The sequence below is a fragment of the Mirounga angustirostris genome, unplaced genomic scaffold (assembly GCF_029215605.1).
Source record: "Mirounga angustirostris isolate CCGP_5_RB_7025 unplaced genomic scaffold, mMirAng1.0.hap1 SCAF_7, whole genome shotgun sequence".
NCBI lineage: Eukaryota > Metazoa > Chordata > Mammalia > Carnivora > Phocidae > Mirounga > Mirounga angustirostris.
Genome location: NW_026991715.1, coordinates 74,928,755 through 74,954,075, shown reverse-complemented (window position 1 = coordinate 74,954,075; position 25,321 = coordinate 74,928,755). Strand labels below are relative to the sequence as shown.

Here is a 25,321-nt window from a genome sequence, read left to right as displayed (position 1 = left end):
TGAAACACTGCCATTATTAAAAATTAAATTATAGAAATTTCCTTACATCATAAACAAAAATGGACTCAAAATGGATGAAAAACCTAAATGTGAGACAGGAATCCATCAAAATCCTAGAGGAGAACACAGACAGCAACCTTTTTGACCTCGGCCACAGCAATTTCTTACTAGACACATTGCCAGAGGCAAGGGAAACAAAAGCAAAAATGAACTATTGGGACTTCATCAAGATAAAAACTTCTGTACAGCAAAGGAAACAATGAACAAAGCTAAAAGGCAACCCATGGAATGGGAAAAGATATTTGCAAATGACATATCAGACAAAGGGCTAGTATCCAAAATCTATAAAGAACTTATCAAACTTAACACCCCAAAAACAAAAAATCCAGTTAAGAAGTGGGCAGAAGACATGAACAGACATTTCTCCAAAGAAGACATACAAATGGTTAACAGACACATGAAAAAGTGCTCAACATCACTCATCATTGGGGAAATCCAAATCAAAACCACAATGAGATACCACCTCACACCAGTCAGAATGGCTAAAATTAACAAGTCAGGAAATGACAGAAGTTGGGGAGGATGCAGAGACAGGGGAACTCTCTTACACTGGTGGGAATGCAAACTTGTGCAGCCACTCTGGAAAACAGTATTGAGGTTCCTCAAAAAGTTAAAAATAGAACTACCCTACAACCTAGCAATTGCACTACTAGGTATTTATCTAAAGGACACAAACATAGTGATTCTAAGGGGCATATACACCCCAGAGCTTATAGCGGCAACGTCAACAATAACCAAACCATGGAAGGAGACCAGATGTCCATCGACAGATGAATGGATGACAAAGATGTGGCATATATATATATATATATATATATATATATATATATATGTATGTGTATACACACACACACACACACACACACACACAGAGCTTGGAATATTACTCAGTCATCAAAAAGAATGAAATCTTGACATTTGCAATAATGTGGATGGAACTAGAGTGTATTATGCTAAGCGAAATAAGTCAGAAAAAAACAAATATCATATGATTTCACGGATATGTGGAATTCAAGAAACAAAACAGATGAACATAGGGAGAGAGAAGGAAAAATAAGATAAAAACAGAGAGGGAGAAAAACCATAAGAGACTCTTAATTACAGGGAATAAACTGAGAGTTGCTAGAGGGAAGGTGGGTGGGGAATAGGATAACTAGGTGAGGGTATTAAGGAGGGCACTTGATGTAATGAGCCCTGGGTGTTATATGCAAATGTTGAATCACTAAATTCTATCTCTGAAACCAATACTACACTACATGTTAACTAACTTGAATTTAAATAAAATCTTGAAAGAAAAGAAAAAAAGAAAAAGAAAAGGGATGGAAGGAAGGGAGGGAAGCAAGACTGGAGGGCAGACTTGAGGCACAAATGGAAACAACCCATACAATTGATTCTTACATTATGTAACTCTTTAACATTCTTTTAAATACTTTATTTATTTATTTGACAGACAGAGAGAGGGCACAAGGAGTGAGAGCAGCAGAGGGAAGGGAGAAACAGGCTCCCTACTGAGCAGGGAGCCCGATGTGGGGCTCAATGCAGGGCTCAATCCCAGGACCCTGGGATCACGACCTGAGCCGAAGGCAGATGCTTAACTGACTGAGCCACCCAGGTGCCCCTCTTTAATATTCTTAATAGTCCAGCTCTACCCACCCCTCCCTGCCACCCCCCCACACATACACACATCTTCCCCAGGGAACAGGGCACTCAGCCCAGCTGTGGCTCAGGTTTCTGCTCTATCCTCCTTCTCCATTTCATTTGTCTTCCCTTACCACCAACCCAAAGACAATGTCTCTTTAGCTGGAGGAAAAAAGACTGAGGAATCTGATGAGTTGTCAAGATTTCCACTAGCAGTTTATCCTCTCCTATCACCCACTTGCCTGAGCCCTCTCAGAGTACTCCCTTTCTCCTCAACCACTTCCAATCTTCTCAAAATCAAAATATTTATAACCACTAAATGACAGCGACTTCAGTACAGAACCACCTCTACATCTCTTCCAAGAAATCCCAATTTTCATGTTCTAGCCACTACCAAGGCTCCATCAGCCTTCCTCACGCCAGTCCAGGACCATTCCAGGATCTATTTGCCAGTACAATACCTGGTACTTCTGCCTAACTGACAGACTCAGTGCAAAAAGAGAAAGAAAAATGGAAAATATCAGATCCAGGCTTATGGCATTTGTTCACATTATTGGCCAACCCAAGGCATGACGGTAACCAGGAACAGTTTCTTTCCTTCCTTCCTTCCTTCCTTCTTTCCTCCCTCCCTCCTTTCTTTCTTTTTTCTTTCTTTCTCTTTCTTTTCTTTCTTTCTTTCTTTCTTTCTTTCTTTCTTTCTTTCTTTCTTTCTTTCTTTCTTTCTTTCTTCCTTCCTTCCTTCCTTTCTTTCTTTCTTTTCTTTCTTTCTTCTTTCTTTCTTTCTTTCTTTCTTTCTTTCTTTCTTTCATTTTCTCTGCACACCCTCTTTCTGCTTTCTGGTTGATCATGCTCTTCCTTAAAACAACTTGCAGACTGTCAGAGACCATTTCTTTCTGTTCTCTTCTGTGTCCCCATTGCACAGAACAAAGCAGAACTCAGTAGGTCCACCAAATTCCTGATCTTACCTTGCAATGCCTCCTCCAGCAAATTTTACTCCTCATGGATTCTATTGTTTCAAATTCTGCTAGATGATGGGCTAGCCAGACCAATTATCCAGACTGGAGCCAAAATGAACTTGCATCCTGAATGTAGCTTCGTTTTAACCAATATAGGAAAGAGTATTTCAGCTCTTTCCTTTTGATATTCTCTACCTTATACTATATTTATATGTGACTATGTCTCATCTCCCACACATGTCCATGAGCAAAGGACTCATATTTATTTTTCTATCTTCTACATACCTTGTATATAAATGTACTCAATATATTTTATCAAATGAGTACATTACACACACACACACATCTATATATCTATCCATCTTTCAAGCAACTGATAGATAAAAGTTTAATAAGTACAGGGATGCCTGGGTGGCTCAGTCAGTTGAGCATCCAACTCCTGATTTTGGCTCAGTCATGATCTCAGAGTTGTGGGATGGAGCCCTGCGTGTGGCTCCTTGCTCAGCATGGAGTCCGCTTGAGATTCTCTCTCTCCCCCTCCCACTGCCCCTCCCCCCACTCTTGCACTCTCTCTCTCTCTCTAAAAATAAATAAAATCTTTTTAAAAAAAGTTTACAAAGGACAAATTAATAGAAGGAAATTAGCATTATAAAGAAAGCCAAAAAAAGAAGAAAGCCACCTACCCTCACCACAGGGGAGGTTAGCCCCTCCTACACTGGCCCTCCCGGGTAGGGAGAGAGGTATGTGCTGACCCCCACGGTCTCCAAGTACCAAGACCGTAAAGAATAAGCATGGTCCACATCCTCTCTGCTGTTTAGCCCTGAACATTCCGTGCAGATTTCATTAGCATTTTTAAAAAATGACAGTATATTCACCACAGTGGAATCTCCTGATTTAATTCTTTTTCTTTTTAAGTTTAAAGGAAAGTCTACATCAGACGTCAGCTGGCTCCTAGACTTTTGCCAGTTTGAACACACCTGGCAAGCAAAACAGTCGGCTTGAACAACTGAGGGTCACAAAATGCAAAATTATTAGTGCTACTAAATCAAATTAAGCATTAATCATATAAACAGGGTAATTAACCTAACTTTCAACACACAAATTGAGGTATGAAATAAAAACAACTGGCATTTATTCTACATTCTCCTCACTAAGGTTAGCATTATCTACTTAGGGTAGTGCTGACAATCATTTTCATGATATACACATTTATCAGTTTTTCATAGGAAATCTTCCCTTGTGATTAACTGCAACATCTACTTCTGCTTACATATAGATGTCGATGCTTATTGCACATTCATATGACAAATATAAAGCATCTTTTACATAAAATGTCAAATGTGCTATCACCAGTGTTCTCATAACACTAACCCCAGGGGAGAGAGGGCCGCTGTGGCAGACCTGTAATTTATGGTCCTTACCTGGGACAGAAACATAAAATTCTTGATTCTTCATTTCCTGTATAATTACTGCCCACCCCCCTTAATCATATTATAATAGATCCTTAAACATAATGTGAGTAAAGATTTCTGGTCCTGAAAGCAAATGAAATGATGGTAAGGGTGGCATAGAAATACAGTTATTAAAAACTGGTTAAACAGGGATCCTCCTAGCATTTCAGATTGGCAAAAGAAGCAATCAAAGGCCGTTGCTGACAGGCACAGATTGTATGATAAAAACAATAAATGGCACTGAAATAAAATTTGCTCTAAGTCTTCCCTGGATCAGTGTGTGCTTACAAATTAAAAATCCATGACTGACTCTTTTCATGGTCTCTCCTCTCTTTGGTTAGTCATAAGTCTTTCCAGGATACACACTGGATATGGGTGGCTGCAGCGGTGTGGTAAGACCTTATTTAAGTTTTAGTTTGCATTGTTAGCTAGTTTTTGTCTTGAGGTTTTATTTGTTTTTTGTTTGTTTGTTTTTTTCCACTGGTGTTATATTTCAAGAGCCGTGGTTTGTTTCTTTTGTGCAGTTTTTGCCCTGGGAAAACCAACAGAGTAAAGATTATATATGGAACCAACTGGAGACTTCCTTGATCAAAATCTGTTCTTCAGATGAATGTTTATTATTACCATCATGCCCTAAATCCACCTGCTTGAGTAAAGAAAACATTTAAAATAATCAGCTTATATTATGTTTACAGGATACGACATTTTGATTTGTATTTTTCACCCATCTATTTCTCTAAACAACATGGCTAGCACACAAAGCCTCAGAAAATAAAGACCATTAACATAACACAACCAAGAAAAGTGAGAAGGCCAACTGCTGGCATGTTGGGCTAAAAATGATTGAACTCAGCTCTCAGCTGAAGTTCTCTTTATGAACAAAGTTTTTGCTGGCAGTTTCATGATTCCCATGATTCCCTGCTGTGTGATACTGTGAGTGTAGCATCCATGTGGCATCCCCAACCTGCTGTCTGAACAGTGTGACAGAAAGATGGCTGAGGACACCAAGCCTCTAGAGCCAGTAAGTATCCTCTTGTCTCTGGGGAGGTTTCTAAAAGAGATTTTTCCAAATTCATGATATCCATGGTCAAATTAGGACAGCCTTCTCAAACTCAGAGAATGTCCTTCTGGGAGATTTGCCCAATCAAATCCTGTCATCCAAATTATAAAGCTGGAGCAATCTTAGAAATCATCTAGTCCAAGCCCTTCCTTTACAGATGGGATAATCAGGACCCGTGGAAGTCAAGTGGCTTGATGCCGATCACACAGATAGGGCAAAACCAGACAAGATTCCAGGTCTTCCTGGTCCAAGAAACAGTTAAACAAAATGTTCTGTTATAAGTAGAGAATAAGTTGTTTTAATTTTTTACCTTAACAGTTTTTTTAAATCTATTCAGGAGAAAAATATATATATAAACCAATGAAAATATAAATCACAACTATTTAAAAAACAATTCAAGATACAATAGAAGATCTTTCACAAGGCAGTACATAAAAAATTTCCAAAGGAACTGCATAAACAGTTTTATAACACATATATTATTTTAGTAGTAAATGCATAAAATGTACTAAAAGACTTAGAGTATTCACATAATGTTTATGGATAGAGGAGTTTTAATAACAACAAAAAAAGTTTAGAGGCCTTTGCTATAGGCAATCAACCCAGGGACATGCAGTTTAAAGATACCACAGAAACTAGGTTTGAGGGGATTGTGCCCGCCCCCCTCCAGGGGTGGGAAGTCTTGAAAAGAAGGTCTCTGAGAAATTCCAGTCAATTCATTAAGTAGCATAACTAGATGGTGAATAATAAGCTTCTTTATCTAGTCCATCGTTATGTTTAATTTTTGGACTTTGAAAAAAAGACACAACGAAGATCAGAGAGTGGTTTAAAATACTGTATTTCTTCAATGCCAGCATGCTTAATTATTTCTCCCTAACTGGAGCTCAAATTCAGAGAGTTATTTGAAGATTATTCATCATCCAAATTACATGTGCCTTTTTCTTCTTCAGAAGTTTATACCATTTTCAAGACATCCACACATTTCTCTAAATTAGGTGGAAGAGACAGTATGCTAAAGAAATGAACATGATTATAGGCAATGAAATCATAGGCTGGAGAGAGATCAAGTGAAATCAATAGAAGAGAAATTCCCTGACCTGTGTTCCTTTGAAGGCCAAAGTAGGAAAAGATTCACTACAAATACATTCCTGTCCCCTATTTTTAACAATTTTGATGCTGTGCAGGGCTCATAACATCTTGTGAGTTAGCCCTAAGACCATAATGACATAGGCTACTAGGCTTTAGTCGAAGAGCAACATGTCGATATTTGGTTACACGGTTGCCCGAAATAAATGGATGCCTTTTTGGAGCTTCAATGAGCCATTCCACAAGTTGGAAAGTCAACCCTGAAAGCATATAAGCAATATGTCAGTAATCAGTAAGTGGAGGCTAGGGCTTAATTCTGGAAGGCTCCAATGACCTATATGATACAAAATATATTTAATAAGATTTACTTCCCCTGTATGTTCAAGTGTCAAAAGAGTCCTCTTCAGGTTGATAAATAGCTGCTACTCTCAGCCATTCCATATCCCCTCACACATCCTTCAGTAACTCCTCTCCCATTGGATCCTCTGTACCCAAAGGAGTAGTGCCTGGCATAAGGCCCAGACGCAGCTCTACATCATAGATTGTCAGGTATTCTGAATATTACTCCTGAGTAGAAGTTTCTAAAGCCATACAGAGACCACAAGGGACTTAGGTGTGAACAATAAAATTCCTAAAAGGGTCTTACCCAGGTGAGAGGGAAGGTGGAAGAGAAGAGTTGAGGAGAAAGGGAATGTCACCTGAGACTATGAGGTATGGAAACCTGCCCAGGGGCGAGTATGGGTCATTTAATAGGGAGGTGGGAATGTAGGAGAGTGGAGTGGGTCCCTCACTGATTGTGGGAAGTGACTCAAGGCAAGAGCCACCTACATTTCCTTCTATACACATCTCTCCCAGCCTTGAATAATCCCAATTCAAGAGTTTCTATGAAAATTCATGTTAAAAAGGTCTGACAAATACATGAAAAGGAAAATTGGTCTTATTTTTTAAAACTTATACTCTTAACTTGGTCATCACCATATTTCCCTTCAAGTTGAATTTGTTATGAAGGTATGGAAACAACTAAATGTACTTCTTGTTTAAAACTGTACAGCCAGTCATGTGGGATAGGTGGAGACTATCCATGGCTCTGGGAGACAGGCCACCGTTATCTCTTCCTATTAGTTTCTCTCATTCTTTCTTATAAGGAAACATCACTCTGGCTCTTCTGTCACCAAAGAGGTATAATAGGGGCGCCTGGGTGGCTCAGTTGGTTAAGCAACCGCCTTCCGGCTCAGGTCATGATCCTGGAGTCCCAGGATCGAGTCCCACATCGGGCTCCCTGTTCGGCAGGGAGTCTGCTTCTCCCTCTGACCCTCCTCCCTCTCACTCCCTCTCATGCTTTCTGTCTCTCATTCTCTCTCTCGCAAATAAATAAAATCTTAAAAAAAAATTAAAAAAAAAAGAGGTATAATAGTAGAAGAATGTTGTTAAGACATTAAATTTAGATATAACGTGGTTCTGGTCCATAATCCCTTATCCACAAAACTAAAAATTTAAAAGAAAATTTAAAAATGCTTTAACCCCTTTGGCAGCAAAATCTGACCTATGGGGGAGAAGAGTTCACTCTCCCATGTGGAAGAATTCTAAATAATTTTGATGCTCTACCCCTCTATGAGAGGAACATAATTCCCCACTCCTTAGCTATGGGTCATGCATAGTGACTTTCTTCCAGAAAGTATAGAATGAAAAGGGAAAAAAAAAGTGTAACTTTCTAGTGGGAAATCTAACAAACACTACCACAGGCAGGTGATCAAGGTCAACATTAACAGTGATAAGTCATGTTAATAGTATGTACCCTTCAGATGTGATGATAATGGCACTCTATTTCTGTGGTCTTTCTCCCTGAAACCCATAACCCCAGTCTCATCTTCAACCAATAGACAATCCCAATTGAAGTGCAGTCCACAAAATACCTAAGCAGTACTCCTCAAACTGTCAAGGCCATCAAAAACAAGAAAAGTCTGAGAAACTATCATAGCCAGCAAGAGCTAGTGAAGACATAATGAAGGCTAAATGTAATGGAATGGCCTAGATGGAATCCAGGAACAGAAAAAGGACATTAGGTAAAAATTAAGAAAATCTGAATAAAGTATGAACTTGAGTTAATAATAATGTATAATAATAATAATGTTAATAATAATCATAATGGTACATTATTATGAATTGACAAACATGCCAGAGTAAGGTAAGATGATAACAATATGGGAAACTGGCTACAGAACATAGGGGAACTCTGTACTATCTTTGCAATCTTTCTGTAAATCTAAAACTGTTCCAGATGGGCGGAGCAAGATGGCGGAGGAGTAGGAGACCTGGATTTCGTCTCCTTTCAGGAATTCAGCTGGATAGGGATCAAACCATTCTGAACACCTACAAACTCAACAGGAGATCGAAGAAAAGAAGAGCAACAACTGTCTCAGCAGAAAAGCGACCACTTTCTGGAAGGTCTTTTCTGATTTGTTTAGAGTATATTTTCTGGGGACGTGATTACTCTGCTAGCATTTTGTTCTCTCATTAATCTATTCTCCTCTGCACAAAATGACGAGACGGAAAAAATCACCTCAACAAAAAGAACAAGAGGCAGTACCGACTGCCAGGGACCTACTCAATACGGACATTAGTACGATGTCAGATCTAGAGTTCAGAATCATCACTTTAAAGATACTAGCTGGGCTTGAAAAAAATATGGAAGTTATTAGAGAAACTCTTTCTGGAGAAGTAAAAGAGCTAAAATCCAACCAAGTAGAAATCAAAAAGGCTATTAATGAGGTGCAATAAAACTGTTCCAAAATATAGAAATTTATTTTTTTTGAAAACTGACCTGGATTAACATGAGGCTATGTATGGTCTTTACTTATCATACATATTGACTCAACAGGTTTTGCTAGGAAAATAGTAATGTATTCAATAGTGTGGCCCTGCCTCAAATATTCCAGGTGTAATATGGAATATGGTTTATGTATATATATCTAAATATATGGTTTATGTATATATATCTAAAACCCCCAAAAATTCTTAATTCCGGAAACATCAGGGCCAAAGTTTTCAGATAAGAGACCACATACTTGAAATACTATTTGTGTTAATAATATAATTAGTAATGCATTTCATTTGGGTAGTGGCTTTAGCAGACATTTTCAGGTTAGTCTGAAACTCTAGTCAAGATTTACACTAGTGGTAAGAATTTATTGTTTATTTCATTTCAAACAATTATGTTTATATGATAATCTAATTGTAACCTTAAAATCTGTAAGATAGGAATTCTTACACACATTTTTGAAGGAGGAAAATGAGCTCAGAAAGGTCAAATTGTTTGCAAGCAATATGACCAAGGATCAGATATAAGGAACCCTCCCCTGACATTTTCAGGACTCAATGTAAGAGTACAACTGAAAGTTCCTCAGCCCCTGCCCCATCCTCTCTTTCCTCCCACTCTACACCCACCCCGGTCAGGCCCCATTCTATGAAAGGTGTGACTGCCCAGCCAGCTTGTCTCAGGCCCAGCAGTCCTTGGAAATGTGTTCCCAGTTGCCTGGGCAGGGAATTCCAGAGTCCTGAGAGCAGGACTGAGGGATAGAGGTTTCAGGTGAGCATGTGTATTTGGCCACTCAGACCTCTCTCTCTAGGAGGAGGGCTGTGACTATCAGAGAGTCAGAGTGAAGCCTCCAAAATGGGAATCTAGGGCCTGGCCCCAAACTCCAGATCTAAGGGTTGTAAGGCTGGTTTTTAAACTCACATTTACCTGATTCAAACGTTCATGTTCTTGCTACTATAATGTGTTGTCAAGGAAAAAATATACCTAAGGACCATGATATCAACTTAACTGATTTTTGAAACATGTTATATTTATAAATTAAGGAGTATCAAAAAAGCATGTCTTAAGGTCTAATATTATGTATAATATAGTAAGACAGACTAGTTACAAGGTACTCTAATTCAAATTTCTAAAAAAAAATGAATTTCTTAGATCTCTAAATCACAGGACTTTAATTTTTAAATACATTCATGGAGAACTTTCTGTATACCTGGCAGCCTGTTTGGAGAGTGGCTCCTAAGAGGCACAGGTTCTAATGGGGCAAATTATTCCTCCCTACCAATGGGTAGGGGAAAGACCACACAAACACTTTCATCCCAAATTCAGAAGTCCCTTCTCTATTTACAAAATATTCTTTAATAATGAAAACAGTTGATTTCTTACACTGCACTTGCCAGTTTCTTTGTTGAGTGTGTATTATCTGGATGGTGAAGAGCTATAATTAAAAGCTAGAGACATGGAAAACTCTGGCAATTTAGATTGCACTGTCCTTTCCCAGTATTCACAGGAAGCATATTTTACCTCTCTCTCCACCTCCTTGGGTTGGCTCTGTACTTGTGACATGTGTTGGCACCACAGATTCTGTCTCCCAACCAGATAGTTCCTTGAAAGCAGGGGCTGTCAGTTAGTCTTCATCTCTGGGAGTCCACACAAGCCCACAAGCCCAGGTGCATTGCTCCCCGCCCCGAAATACTCCATTGCCTGGTAGAGACTAAGTGCCAGCTGGAAGGCCAGCAACACTGGGAAAGTGCCACCAGCACAGGCACCCACCGGGATTTAAGCTTTAAATGGTTGAGTCCACATTCCTGCAGAGACTCTCCCCAGGTCTTCCCTAGGCCGCCAGATCATCTTTCTGCTCTTTTATTTCCTGAACAAACTTACGCTAGCAAAGGCGAACCACATTTCCAATCGTTGTGTTCAACTGAGGAGGCATATCTGCCCCTACTGACTTGTTGACATCTTACCTCTATTATTTTGGATGGCATGCTTACAACAAGTAGTCTTTTCTAAGCCTTAAACATAAACAAAGCCCTAGAACAAGTTAAAAGGCTTTCCCCCCCTCCTGGCACTGTCCGGGGAGCTCTGTGTTTCTTTACCCAGCTGTCCCTACACTTCATAAAAGGTCACCAGCACACTAAAAGAGGTTACTTGTCATGGAAATTCTCAGAAAAGGAGAATGTTATCTAGGATCATCAAGAGTTTGAGGGCAGAGGATGGAAGTTTCTCCACTCTTTACCTCCTTTAGGCCTTTGGATCTTACCTTTTATCAAAGTGGTTTTTTTTCCTAACGTTGATCAATTAAGCCTTAAACCTCAGTGAAGGAGGCAATTATCCTGCACAAAGAATGGCAATACCTTTGGCTGAAGACTAAATGTTTCCTGGATGCTGATCACAGGATTCCACATAAACCTTACACATGCTGTTCCCTCTGCCTGGAGTGTAAGGGAACCTCCCTTGCCAACTCCCACCAAACACAGCACAACTGACTCTTTTCTCTTTAATTCTCATTTCCTGAAAGGTCATCTTTGTTGAGCTATCTAAATAGGCTCTTTACAACTGCCACCCTTCCCCACTATCCTTTAAGAACACAGTTTCAGGGGCGCCTGGGTGGCTCAGTTGGTTGAGCGACTGCCTTCGGCTCAGGTCATGATCCTGGAGTCCCTGGATCGAGTCCCGCATTGGGCTCCCTGCTCGGCAAGGAGCCTGCTTGTCCCTCTAACCCTCCCCCCCTCATGTACTTTCTCGCTCTCTCAAATAAATAAATAAATCTTAAAAAAAAAAAAGAACACAGTTTCAGAAATTCTATATTTTATTCATTTACTAGCATAACCAGGTTAGAGGAACCTGAGGTATATGCATGAACCGAAAGCGATTTATCCTCTCCCACTTCTGGCTCCTTTAGATCTGCTCAACTTCATATGTTCTTCCCTGTCACTAAATGAAAATATCCCACCAGTCCCAAAACAATCTTAGTCACTTCCCAGTCATAAACAAATAGCCCCTTTTCTTGGGTGATTTTAATATCAAGACTCCAGACTTAAAATAATCCATAATATCTCCCCTATGCCAGCTCAGATCTGCTTCAGTCTTAGAAACTTATCGGGGAGGCAGCCTAGTCAGCTTTCTCACTTCACCTCTTCCCCTCTTGGGCCCTTCCAGGTTGGGGAAGGGGATGGAGGAGAAGAGGGGAAGATAGATCTAACTTGTCAGATATGGCTGTAATATGGGGTTGGTGCCTCTGCACTTGGCAGACACCCAAGCTTCCCAAAGCCCACTCTTTCAGGAGTTTTCAGAGACTTCCATCGTGGCAGATATCTTACCCACAGCTGCCTCGCTAGGCAGGGCTCCTTCTGGTTGTTCCCTTAAGAATTTCCCCCTCATTCCCATTCAGCTGCCCCATTCCAGAGGCCCATCTTTTTTCCAGAGTCACCTCATCCCTGTGGTCCTCCTTGTCAAGTTAGGTTCGACAAGACCCAGTCTGCTCTTTTCTAAGTCAGTTCTTACCCAGTCAACTTTAAAAGTGCTGGCCAATCCCATTGCAGCCACCTGGTCTCTGCTGCCCTACCATATCCCATTCCTACCCCCACTCTCTGGTCTCTGCCTTGAAATGCCTCAGATGTCAGTCCTGAAGTCCCCAAAGTCCAGGAATCACAAAACAGTGCTCTCTCTGAGTGGTTCCCTAGAAGCCTCATCCCAACTAGGTCTGAGTGAGGGGGATACATAGCCCCTTCCTGAAGTAAGGAGAACCACACAGCACAGTGACAACTCTCCTCAAAGAAAACCTACCCGCAATTGAACCTCCAAGCACACTAAGCCTTTTCTTCAATGCCCTGAAGGTGGATGATGGGTTCAGGCTGGCAAAACCAGTTCTGAGGTACCCTGTTTGCAAATCCTACAGAGGTAGTCTAGCACTTCAATTTAAAAAGCCAAGGAACTTGACACCTACTGCTTTGTTCTTTGGTGCCTCAGCCGAAACTGAGACAGAAATATCCTGTTACTCTTGTTTGTGGTCAGTCTTCCCCATTAAGCTATAAACTCCAGAGGGGCAGGGACCTTAGCTGTTTTATTCATCAATGTATCAGCACAGCCTAGCAGCATGCCTTGTGTAGCTTCCGTGTGGGTGTTTAATAAATGTTTCTTGAAATAATGAATATATAATAAAATGAAGATGGTGATGATGCAAATACCATTTTACTGAAAAATTTAAAAAAAGTTGAAGAGACTTTCATATTAATCAATAAAATAGCTGATCTTGAAATAAATTACCTTGTGATTCCTTACCTTGAAAGAACCTCCTGAAAGACCCAAGTCTAAATCTTAGACCTACAGTTTTCATTTTAAGCCAAAAAATGCCTGAGGCACAGACAACAAATGCTTACACAAGAGTTAACAGATTGGATGCTGGCTGTTGATGCTAATATCAATTCTTTGTCTAGACATGCAATGCCAGTTCTGCTGACACATCTTCCAGAGCTTTTCTGCAGGATGTGAAACTGGCCTCTGGGTCAGTGATATTCAGAAATAAGCCTGAACTCTGCAGAGAAAACTCTTCAAAGGGACTCTGACCCCCCAGATTCTGTCCTTGATGAATCCTACCAAGCTCTCTTCCACAAGGGCAGGTGGAAAAATAGGGAGGCACCACTATATTTTATTGAGGCTGATACCACGTTCTTCTTGTCACTTGGCAGAAGGGTGGGAGGAGACAAAGAAGCTGAAAAAGCAAATTCCCCAAGATTCATTCCATGGTAAGCCAATCAAGTGCATGGGGGTGAGGGTGTATACAAGGGCTGTTAGCAAAATAGCCTAGCAAACACCCTCCGCATGCAACGATTTCTTCTATCCGTCAGTAAGGTAGTGGTAATAAGATGGTTTAGAGTTTGGCCTCCAGCTGTGGGAAGAATGGAAAGCAGAGTTGTGGAGAGAAGAGAGCCTGGCCTTACAAGTTCGTGCCTGCTTTGCATACTCAGCCTCCTCTCAGCCAAGCTTCCTTCTGCAATTCCCTTCTGTGCTCTTCAGCAGAGCTGACGACAGACAGAAGAGTCCAGATGCCAAGTCAGAACCCAAAGAAACTGTCTCTCATAGAAAGTGCATTTAAAAATAAATCTTTAAAAGAATGGGAATTTTAGTTAAATTAAGACTCACCTAAGGAGGATTAGGAAGCTAACACAAATACAAGTTTCAAAATTCTGCACTAAAAATTTCGACCTTAGGAAATATCTATGCTAATGCCTCACATTCTACAAGTGAAGACTCTGAGATTCCTGAGAGGTTAAGTGACATGACCAAGGTTACACAGCTCTCAAAGGAACCCGTTTCTTCCACTGTAGTGTTTTGCCCTTTCCAATACATTATGTAGCCTCTGTGTATACCCAAGCCCTTTCTCACCCATCCCAGGTAGGGTAGGGGACTGCAACTACACTTCTGAAATGGATCAGATAATTTAAATAGTCTCCAATATAACTGCACATCATGCTATTATGCTAGCAAATATTAAAATAAGATAGTGTCTCTCCCTCCAGAAATTTAACTTCAGAGTCACACAAGTTGCTTTGGCCTGAGCATTTACACTAAAGTTTAATCCTAACTCTGACACTGACTCACCAGGACGCTTTGGACCAGTCACTAAATTGTCTCAGTTTCTTCATCTGTTCAGTGGGAAGAGTAATGCTGATCTGTCACTTGTTAGTTTAAGGAAGCTGGCAGTCTAGTAGCTACTAAATAATTGTGTGTGTGTGTGTGTGTGTGTGTGTGTGTGGAGGGGGGGATCCTATAAAGATTAAGTATAAACTGAGATCATATAACAAAGGCATCAAAGTACATAACTCAGATGCTTTCTAATAACCATGATATATAGAATTTTAGTTTACCAAACTAAGACAGGAGACTGCTACCAGTCAAGCATGTTTCTACAAAGAACCACATCATCATCATATTGTTTCAACATATCAGAGATGTTAATTAAGCCTGTAGAATTTAAGAAACAAAATTGAAATGGAAATTTGCCTCAAAGCTACTGAGACTGAATGTATAGCATATTCCAAAGGTTTTATCTGCCAAATAAGGTCTTTCCTTCAGCAGAGGAAAATAGGAATTACTTTCCCATGACAAAAGAGTCTCTATGTGCCTGGGAGTCCTGCTCACCAGTATCAATTTTTGTGAAAGCACCAGAAAAAATTCCAGACAAAGGTAGGCAACAGCAATACAAGGGAATCTGATGAATAAATTAAACCTAAATTGTGCCTTGTTTCTCACTGACAATATTCTGTACCATGTTATCTATCACTTAGCTAACAGTGGGGCTTGTATGGATGGGTTAAAAATAAATTTCATTCCTTTATTTTCAAAAATGTCCACAAGATGATCTTCAAAGTCCTGATACTACCCTATTGCCAATGGACACAAGCTGTGTAGTCTCCAACAGCATAAATAATCACTTTAACAATTACCTAAAGAATTCCATGCTTGGCAAAATCAGCAAAGAAAAAGAGATGGTATCTTATTTAATCAATCCTTTTTAAAAAATATTTTATTTATTTGACAGAGAGACAGAGAGCACAAGCAGGGGGAATGGCAGGCAGAGGGAGAGGGAGAAGCAGGCTCTCTGCCGAGTGGGGAGCCCAACGTGGGGCTCGATCCCAGGACCCTGGGCTCATGACCTGAGCTGAAGGCAGACGCTTAACAACTGAGCCACCCAGGCGTCCCTATTTAATCAGTCCTTAACAGAACAACCAAAATGGCTTGATAACAAGGGTTTACCAAATTATTTGTAACAGACAAAAAAAGTTTTCACAACAGATTTTTCTTTTGAGATAGCGATGTCATTAGGCACTCTGTTTAATGCCACCCAGAAAATGAGGACTAAAACAAAAAAATTACTCATAGAAGAAAATAAATATTTTGAAAGTAATAATAACATTTGAATAATTACAAGCAGAGGTATACACATGGGTTTGAGGGCTCATGGGATTCTTTCTACTTCTAGCTCTGCCTAATCACAGAATACGGGACATTGAAGTTAGTTGGGTGCTATAGCAGAGATAGTTAGGGCCTACTATCTATGTCCCCCCCTACATTTCCCAGCTTCCTTTGCACTTAGGTTGAGGTCATGCACCAATGGGTGCATGTTCAGACCATTAGACTCTGAGAGGAGGTAACCTGTGTCACTTCTAGGCTGGGGCAGTTTAAGAACTGGTGTGCCTTTATTTCTCTCTTCTCCCTCCCCTGCCTCAGCAACAGTGAGGACCACATGTTCCAGATGCTGTAGCACATACGGAGGAATGCTACTGACTCATACTGTGCTTTACATAAGTAAGAATAAACTTTTGTTATGTTAATGTTAATGGGATTTCAGGGTTTGATGTTGCAGCACTAGGAATAATAACCCTGACAAACATAAAGGCCCTATGTTAACATGTTCATGATTGCCTGAAACTTAAATGTATACTATTGACACTAGGCTTTTAAAAACACCATCAGAGGAAAAACAGTATATTTCCTTCTTTTTTTCTTTTTCTTATCACTCTTTTTGGCCCTGCACAGTCTAAGGCAGTGGTTCTGAAAGTGTGGTTCCCAAGACCATTAGTGTCAGTATCATCTGGGAGTTTCTTAGAAATGCTAATTCCCAGGCCCTCCCCCAAGCCTGCTTAATCAGAACCTCTGGGGGTGCAGCCCAGCAATCTGGTTTTAACACACCCTCCTAGTAATTCCGATGAAGACTTAAGTTTGAGAACCAATGGTCTAAGGTAACCTTTCCCTAAGTCCAACTGAATGTGATCATCATGAAGCTAATTTCCCCCTTTATAAAATATGCATTCAGGAGACACCTAATGCTGAACTTCCTAGGCTTTTTTATGCCCCTCTCTTTTTTTCAACCATCAGCTTTTATATTGGTTAGCTATAAACAGATTTACTATAGTAGATTAAAGATAACTGTAAAATCATTGTCACTGCCTCCACTGAAAAGTGGTCTTATTTCCTCACCCTGTTGAATATAAGTTGGACCTGTGACTGCTCTGACCAATAGAATGTAAGGGAAGTGAAGCTATGCAACTTTCGGGCTAGCCTTTAAGGGGACTGGCAGTTTCTACTTCCTGCCTCTTGAAATCCAGCAGCCATGTTACAGGGAAGCCTAAGCAGCCATAGGAAGAAGCATAGGAGGCCTTGAGGAGAATCAAAACCCCCAGCAGACAGTCCCTGCTGAGTTAACTGAGGATGACCAACATCAGTGGTCTACTACCAAAGTATGCCATCTTAATACTCTGGCCCAGGTAAGTTCCAAGATGGTTGCAGCCCTAAGTGACTTCACATGAAGCAGAAGAAGGACTCAACTGAATGCAATCAGCCCAGAGAATGAGGAGATATAATAAAATCATTGTTGTTTTCATCCACCAAGTTTGGGGGAAGAGGAAAGTTATGCAGCAATAAAGAATCAAAACTTTCAATATTTTTGAAAAGTACTATCAAAGTCAAATTTCAATAGGATCTGTTTAGCCAAAATTCTTTGTCTCAAACAAACTGACTTCTTGGTTCCTTATAATGCCATTTTCCTAATATTTCCTTCTCTTTTGGCTTAGCTACAATAATAGCCATAAATAGTTTCTTCATCCTCAATTCTGAAAACTTGCAATAATTTCTCTACTAACTACCCAAGAGGTTTCAAATGGAGATCTGAGTCTTTTGTCTCCCATATCCATAACTATCAAGGAGAAAGAAAAGGAAATAGAAGCAGTAAGTTTATAGCCTCATCAGAGGATTTCAGTAAAGTTTAGTTGGGGGAGAAGTCAGACTTTGTAACCTAAATAAAAATTTTCCTTTCCACATTCACCCCCAAATGTAGTAATCAAATAAGATTAGAACCTGGTTATCAGAAAGCATAAAGCTGCAAAAATCCTAGTTCTGAATTTCTTGTTGAAAGGGACACTTGCAAAATGAAAGAAAACTAATATTAAGTGTTCATATCCACCAACTGATGGCTAAAAACAGCTTCAACTGGTTGACTTTTATAGACACCTAACAGAATTTAGGAATGAATTATTTAAAGCTAAGAGTCAAAAACTAAGCATTCAAAGTATAAGTACATTCCCAGAGACTATAACTAGCAAAGGACCGATCTTGCAAAGAAATTGCACCCAAAAAATGATGCTGGTCAGTAAGTTCTTAGATAGTAAGCAGCATATCTTTAGTTCTCTATACTCATGATCAAACACAATGTTTGGCATATAGAAAATGCCCAGTATGTGTTTATGAATGAATAAATGAATGAAAGTCATGGCAAAGGAAGAAGCAAAAGAGAACGAAGTGAAGAGGAAGGAGTGATAGGAAAACATTTCAAATATAAATCCCTCCAGGAGCAGACATCACTGAATTTTTCAAAGGTGCTTCCTCAACTTCAGAGTTCTGATACATAAGCATTTGGGATATAAACCTTGGTCAGCACAGGTAAAGAGCAGCAGCTAAACAGGCCATGCAGCTCTGAGCTCCTCAAGACAAGTTAGGCCTAGGCAAAGGAGTAACAAGCATTTAGCACCTTAAAAGGACCAAAAGAAAGGGAAGGTCTCACACTCTTTCCTGGCTAGTCCCTCACATCTTTACAAGAAAGGAATTGGTAGTCATGTCATAATAAGAGAGGTCACCTGGAATTAAGAGGAATTCAATTCTATATACAGAAGCTTCTCTCTACCTGGAACTTTTAATACACCAAAACTCTTGATGGTAACTTTCAAACATTAAAATTTCCACTAGAGGGGTAGGAGCAAGATGGCAGAGGAGTAGGAGACCTAAATTTCGTCTGGTCCTAGGAATTCAGCTAGATAGGGATCAAACCATTCTGAACACCTATGAACTCAACAGGAGATCAAAGAAAAGAATAGTAGCAACTCTCTGAACAGAAAAGCGACCACTTTCTGGAAGGTAGGACGTGCAGAGAAGTGAATCCGAGGCGATATTTGGGAAGATAGACAGCGGGAGAGGGGGGCCTCCGTTGGCCGCTTGGGGCAAGTGATAGAGCCCTGGAGCACAAAATTGGAACTTTTAGAAGCCTGCTCTAATGAGGGATGTCACTCCAGTGGCTAAGTGGGGGGTGGAACTCTCGCTGGGACAGTGTGGTCTCAGGACCCTCAGAGTCACAGACAGACCGGGGGTGCCTGAGTGCGGCAGAGCTCGGTATCAGAGTGGGGAAGCCAGCTGCAGAGATGGAGCCGAGAAATGGGCTCTCAGCTCGGGGTTGCCATAAACAGTGAGTCGCAGCACAGTCAGGCCACTGCTCTTCCAGCAGGGACCCAACAAGCGGCAGATCCAGGGAGACTCCCCTTCCTCCCCCGGGAGGAGCTGTGCAGGAGCGCACCGCAGGGATCTGCTGGGTTTGGAGACTCCACATGGGGTCCTGTGCCAGAGATAGAAATGCTTGGTCACAGGCCGGGTGAGCAGGGAGTGCGGCTGGAGACTGGGGAGATGGGAGTGACTGACTGCTTTTCTGTGGGGGCTCACTGAGGAGTGGGGCCCCAAGTTCTCGGCTCCTCCAGGGCAGAGATCGGGAGTTCACCATTTTCACTCTCATCCTCCAAAGCTGAACGGAAAGCTTGCAGGGAACAAAAGCTCCCAAGAGCAAACTGGAGCAGATTACTTAGCCCGGCCCCGGCAAGAGCAGGGCAATTCCGCCTCTGGCAAAGACATTTGGGAACCACGGCAACAAGCCCCTCCCCCAGATCAGCAAGAACAGCCAGCCAAGACCAAGTTTACTGCTCAATGAGACCGGCAGAACTCCAGTGCTAGGGGAATACTGCACATAGAATTCATGGCTTTTTTCCCATGATTCTTTAGCTTTTCAAAGTTAATTTTTTTTAACTTTTTCTTTTTTTGAATTTTTCTTTTTCCCTTTTTCAACCAACATCTTTTCAATCCCTTTTTTAAAAATCTTTTTTTTTCATTTTTAGAGTCATATTCTATCCCTTCATAGTAGTTAACCTTATTTTTGGTATATGTATATAAACTGTTCTCTCTTTAAAATTTTGGTAAACAGTTTCTTCTATCAGACCAAAATATACCCTAAATCTCTAGTGTATGGCTTTTTCGAGTCTACTGCCTGATCACATTCTCTCCCCCCCTTTTTTTTAAATCCTCTTCTTTCTTTTTTCAACCAGCTTCTTATCTTATCAATTCCTTTTATAAAATCTTTTATAATTTTCATCTTTACAGTCATATTCCATCCCTTCATTGTATTTACCCTTATTTTTGTACATATATAAGTTTTTCTTTCTTTAAAGTTTTGGGAAGCACTTTCTTCTAACAGACCAAAATATGCCCAAAATCTAGGGTGTGGCACTGATCTATGCACCAGCCTGATCATGTTTGATCATATTCTGTTTTTTGCTTGTTTATTTGTTTTTATCTTTTTCTTTTTTCTTTCTTTCCCTTTCTCTTCCCCCGGTTTCAGGTCTCTTCTGCTTTGTTTAGTGTATATTTTTCTGGGGTCGTTGTTACCCTGTTAGCATTTTGTTCTCTCATTCATCTATTCTCCTCTGGACAAAATGACAAGATGGAAAAAATCACCTCAAAAAAAAAGAACAAGAGGCAGTACCAACTGCCAGGGACCTAATCAATATGGACATTAGTAAGATGTCGGAACTAGAGTTCAGAATGACGATTATAAAGATACTAGCTGGGCTTGAAAAAAGCATGGAAGATACTAGAGAAACCCTTTCTGGAGAAATAAAAGAACTAAAATCTAACCAAGTCAAAATCAAAAAGGCTATTAATGACATGCAATCAAAAATGGAGACTCTAACTGCTAGGATAAATGAGGCAGAAGAGAGAATCAGTGATATAGAACACCAAATGATGGAAAATAAAGAAGCTGAGAAAAAGAGAGATAAAAACTACTGGATCATGAGGGCAGAATTCGAGAGATAAGTGATACCAAAAGATGAAACAATATTAGAATAATTGGGATCCCAGAAGAAGAAGAAAGAGAGAGAGGGGCAGAAGGTATATTGGAGCAAATTATAGCAGAGAACTTCCCTAATTTGGGGAAGGAAACAGGCATCAAAATCCAGGAGGCACAGAGAACCCCCCCTCAAAATCAATAAAAATAGGTCAACACCCCGACATCTAAGAGTAAAACTTACAAGTCTCAGAGACAAAGAGAAAATCCTGAAAGCAGCTCGGGATGAGAGATCTGTAACCTACAATTGTAGAAACATTAGATTGAAACAGACCTATCCACAGAGACCTGGCAGGCCAGAAAGGACTGGCATGATATATTCAGAGCACTAAATGAGAAAAATATGCAGTCAAGAATACTATATCAAGCTAGGTTGTCATTGAAAATAGAAGGAGAGATAAAAAGCTTCCAGGACAAACAAAAACTAAAGGAATTTGCAAACACGAAACCAGCCCTACAAGAAATATTGAAAGGGGTCCTCTAAGCAAGGAGAGAGCCTAAAAGTAACATAGACCAGAAAGGAACACAGACAATATACAGTAACAGTCACCTTACAGGCAATACAATGGCACTAAATTCATATCTTTCAATAGTTACCCTGAATGTAAATGGGCTAAATGCCCCAATCAAAAGACACAGGGTACCACACTAGATAAAAAAAAACAAGACCCACTGATATGCTGTCTGCAAGAGAATCATTTTAGACCCAAAGACACCCCCAGATTGAAAGTGAGGGGATGGAAAACCATTTACCATGCTAATGGACACCAAAAGAAAGCTGGGGTGGCAATCCTTATATCAGACAAATTAGATTTTTAAACCAAAGACTATAATAAGAGATGAGGAAGGACACTATATCTTACTTAAAGGGTCTATCCAACAAGAAGATCTAACAATTGTAAATATCTATTCCCCTAACATGGGAGCAGCCAATTATACAAGCCAATTAATAACAAAAGCAAAGAAACACATGGACAACAATACAATAATAGTAGGGGACATTAACACCCCCCTCACTGAAATGGACAGATCATCTAAGCAAAAGATCAACAAGGAAATAAAGACTTTAAATGACACACTGTACCAAATGGACTTCACAGATATATTCAGAACATTCCATCCCAAAGCAACAGAATACACATTCTTCTCTAGTGCCCATGGAACATTCTCCAGAATAGATCACATCCCAGGTCACAAATCAGGTCTCAACCAGTACCAAAAGATTAGGATCATTCCCTGAATATTTTCAGACCACAATGCTTTGAAATTAGAACTCAATCACAAGAGGAAAGTCAGAAAGAACTCAAATAGATGGAGGCTAAAGAGCATCCTACTAAAGAATGAATGGTTCAACCAGGAAATTAAAGAAGAACTTAAAAAATTCATGGAAACAAATGAAAATGAAAACACAACTGTTCAAAATCTTTGGGATGCAGCAAAGGCAGTCCTAAGAGGAAAGTATATAGCAATACAAACCTTTCTCAAGAAACAAAAAAGGTCTCAAATACACAACCTAACCCTACACCTAAAGGAGCTAGAGAAAGAACAGCAAATAAAGCCTAAGCCCAGCAGGAGAAGAGAAATAATAAAGATCAGAGCAGAAATCAATGAAATAGAAACCAAAGAACAGTAGAACAGATCAACGAAACTAGGAGCTGGTTCTTTGAAAGAATTAACAAGATTGATAAACCCCCGGCCAGACTTATCAAAAAGAAAAGAGAAATGACCCAAATCAACAAAATCATGAATGAAAGAGGAGAGATCACAACCAACACCAAAGAAATACAAACAATTATAAGAACATATTATGAGCAACTCTATGCCAGCAAATTAGATAATCTGGAAGAAATGGATGCATTCCTAGAGATGTATAAACTACCAAAACTGAGCCGGGAAGAAATAGAAAACCTGAACAGACCTATAACCACTAAGGAAATTGAAGCAGTCATCAAAAATCTCCCAAAAAACAAGAGCACAGGGCCAGATGGCTTCCCAGGGGAATTCTACTAAACATTTAAAGAAGAATTAATACTGGGCGCCTGGGTGGCTCAGTTGGTTAGACAACTGCCTTCGGCTCAGGTCATGATCCTGGAGTCCCGGGATCAAGTCCCGCATTGGGCTCCCTGCTCAGCGGGGAGTCTGCTTCTCCCTCTGACCCTCCTCCCTCTCATGTTCTCTATCTCTCATTCTCTCTGTCTCAAATAAATAAATAAAATCTTTAAAAAAAAAAAAAGAAGAATTAATACCTATTCTTCTGAAACTGTTCCAAAAAATAGAAATGGAAGGAAAACTTCCAAACTCATTTTATGAGGCCACCATTACCTTGATCCCCAAACCAGACAAAGACCTCATCAAAAAGGAGAATTACAGACCAATATCCCTGATGAACATGGATGCAAAAATTCTCACCAAAATACTAGCCAATAGGATCCAACAGTACATTAAAAGGATTATTCACCAGGACCAAATGGGATTTATCCCTGGGCTGCAAGGTTGGTTCAACATCTGCAAATCAATCAATGTGTTACAATACATTAATAAAAGAAAGAACAAGAACCATATGATCCTCTCAGTAGATACAGAAAAAGCATTTGACAAAGTACAGCATCCTTTCTTGATTAAAACTCTTCAGAGTATAGGGATAGAGGGTACATACCTCAATATCATAAAAGCCATCTATGAAAAACCCACAGCGAATATCATTCTTGATGGGGAAAAACTGAGAGCTTTCCCCCTAAGGTCAGGAACACGGCAGGGATGTCCACTATCACCACTGCTATTCAACATGGTGTTAGCAGTCCTAGCCACAGCAATCAGACCACAAAAAGAAATAAAAGGCATCCAAATAGGCAAAGGAGTCAAACTCTCACTCTTTGCAGATGATATGATACTTTATGTGGAAAACCCAAAAGACTCCACCCCAAAACTGCTAGAACTCATACAGGCATTCAGTAAAGTGGAAGGATATAAAATCAATGCTCAGAAATCAGTGGCATTTCTATACACCAACAACAAGACAGAAGAAAGAGAAGTTAAGGAGTCGAACCCATTTACAATTGCACCCAATACCATAAGATACCTAGGAATAAATCTAACCAAAGAAGCAAAGAATCTGTACTCAGAAAACTATAAAATACTCATGAAAGAAACTGAGGAAGACACAAAGAAATGGAAAAATGTTCCATGCTCATGGATTGGAAGAACAAATATTGTGAAGATGTCACTGCTACCTAGAGCAATCTACACATTCAATGCAATCCCTATCAAAATACCATCCACTTTTTTCAAAGAAATGGAACAAATAATCCTAAAATTTGTATGGAACCAGAAAAGACCCCGAATAGCCAGAGGAATGTTGAAAAAGAAAAGCAAAGCTGGCGGCATCACAATTTCGGACTTCAAGCTCTATTACAAAGCTGTAATCATCAAGACAATACGGTACTGGCACAAAAACAGACACATAGATCAATGGAACAGAATAGAGAGCCCAGAAATTGACCCTTAATTCTATGGTCAACTAATCTTCGACAAAGCAGGAAAGAATGTCCAATGGAAAAAAGACAGTCTCTTCAACAAATGGTGTTGGGAAGATTGGACAGCCACATGCAGAAGAATGAAACCGGACCATTTCCTTACACCACACACAAAAATAGACTCAAAATGGTTGAAAGACCTAAATGTGAGACAGGAGTCAATCAAAATCCTAAAGGAGAACACAAGCAGCAACCTCTTTGATCTCAGCTGCAGCAACTTCTTCCTAGAAACATCGCCAAAGGCAAGGGAAGCAAGGGCAAAAATGAACTATTGGGACTTCATCAAGATAAAAAGCTTTTGCACAGCAAAAGAAACAGTCAACAAAACCAAAAGACAACCGACAGAATGGGAGAAGATATTTGCAAATGACATATCAGATAAAGGGCTAGTATCCAAAATCTATAAAGAACTTCTTAAACTCAACACCCAAAGAACAAATGATCCAATCAAGAAATGGGCAGAAGATATGAACAGACATTTCTGCAAAGAAGACATCCAAATGGCCAACAGACACATGAAAAAGTGCTCAACCTCGCTCGGCATCAGGGAAATCCAAATGAAAACTTCAATGAGATACCACCTCACACCAGTCAGAATGGCTAAAATTAACAAGTCAGGAAATGACAGATGTTGGCAGGGATGCAGAAAAAGGGGAACCCTCCTACACTGTTGGTGGGAATGCAAGCTGGTGCAGCCACTCTGGAAAACAGTATGAAGGTTCCTCAGAAAGTTTAAAATAGAGCTACCATACAACCGAGCAATTGCACTACTGGGTATTTACTC

General features: G+C 40.1%; 1 long non-coding RNA gene across 1 annotated transcript in view; it reads right to left on the bottom strand.

The window, feature by feature from the left end:
* LOC123860274 (uncharacterized) overlaps nucleotides 1–25,321 on the bottom strand; it is a 352,027-nt gene that overhangs the window by 138,523 nt on the left and 188,183 nt on the right. The window lies entirely within an intron of this gene.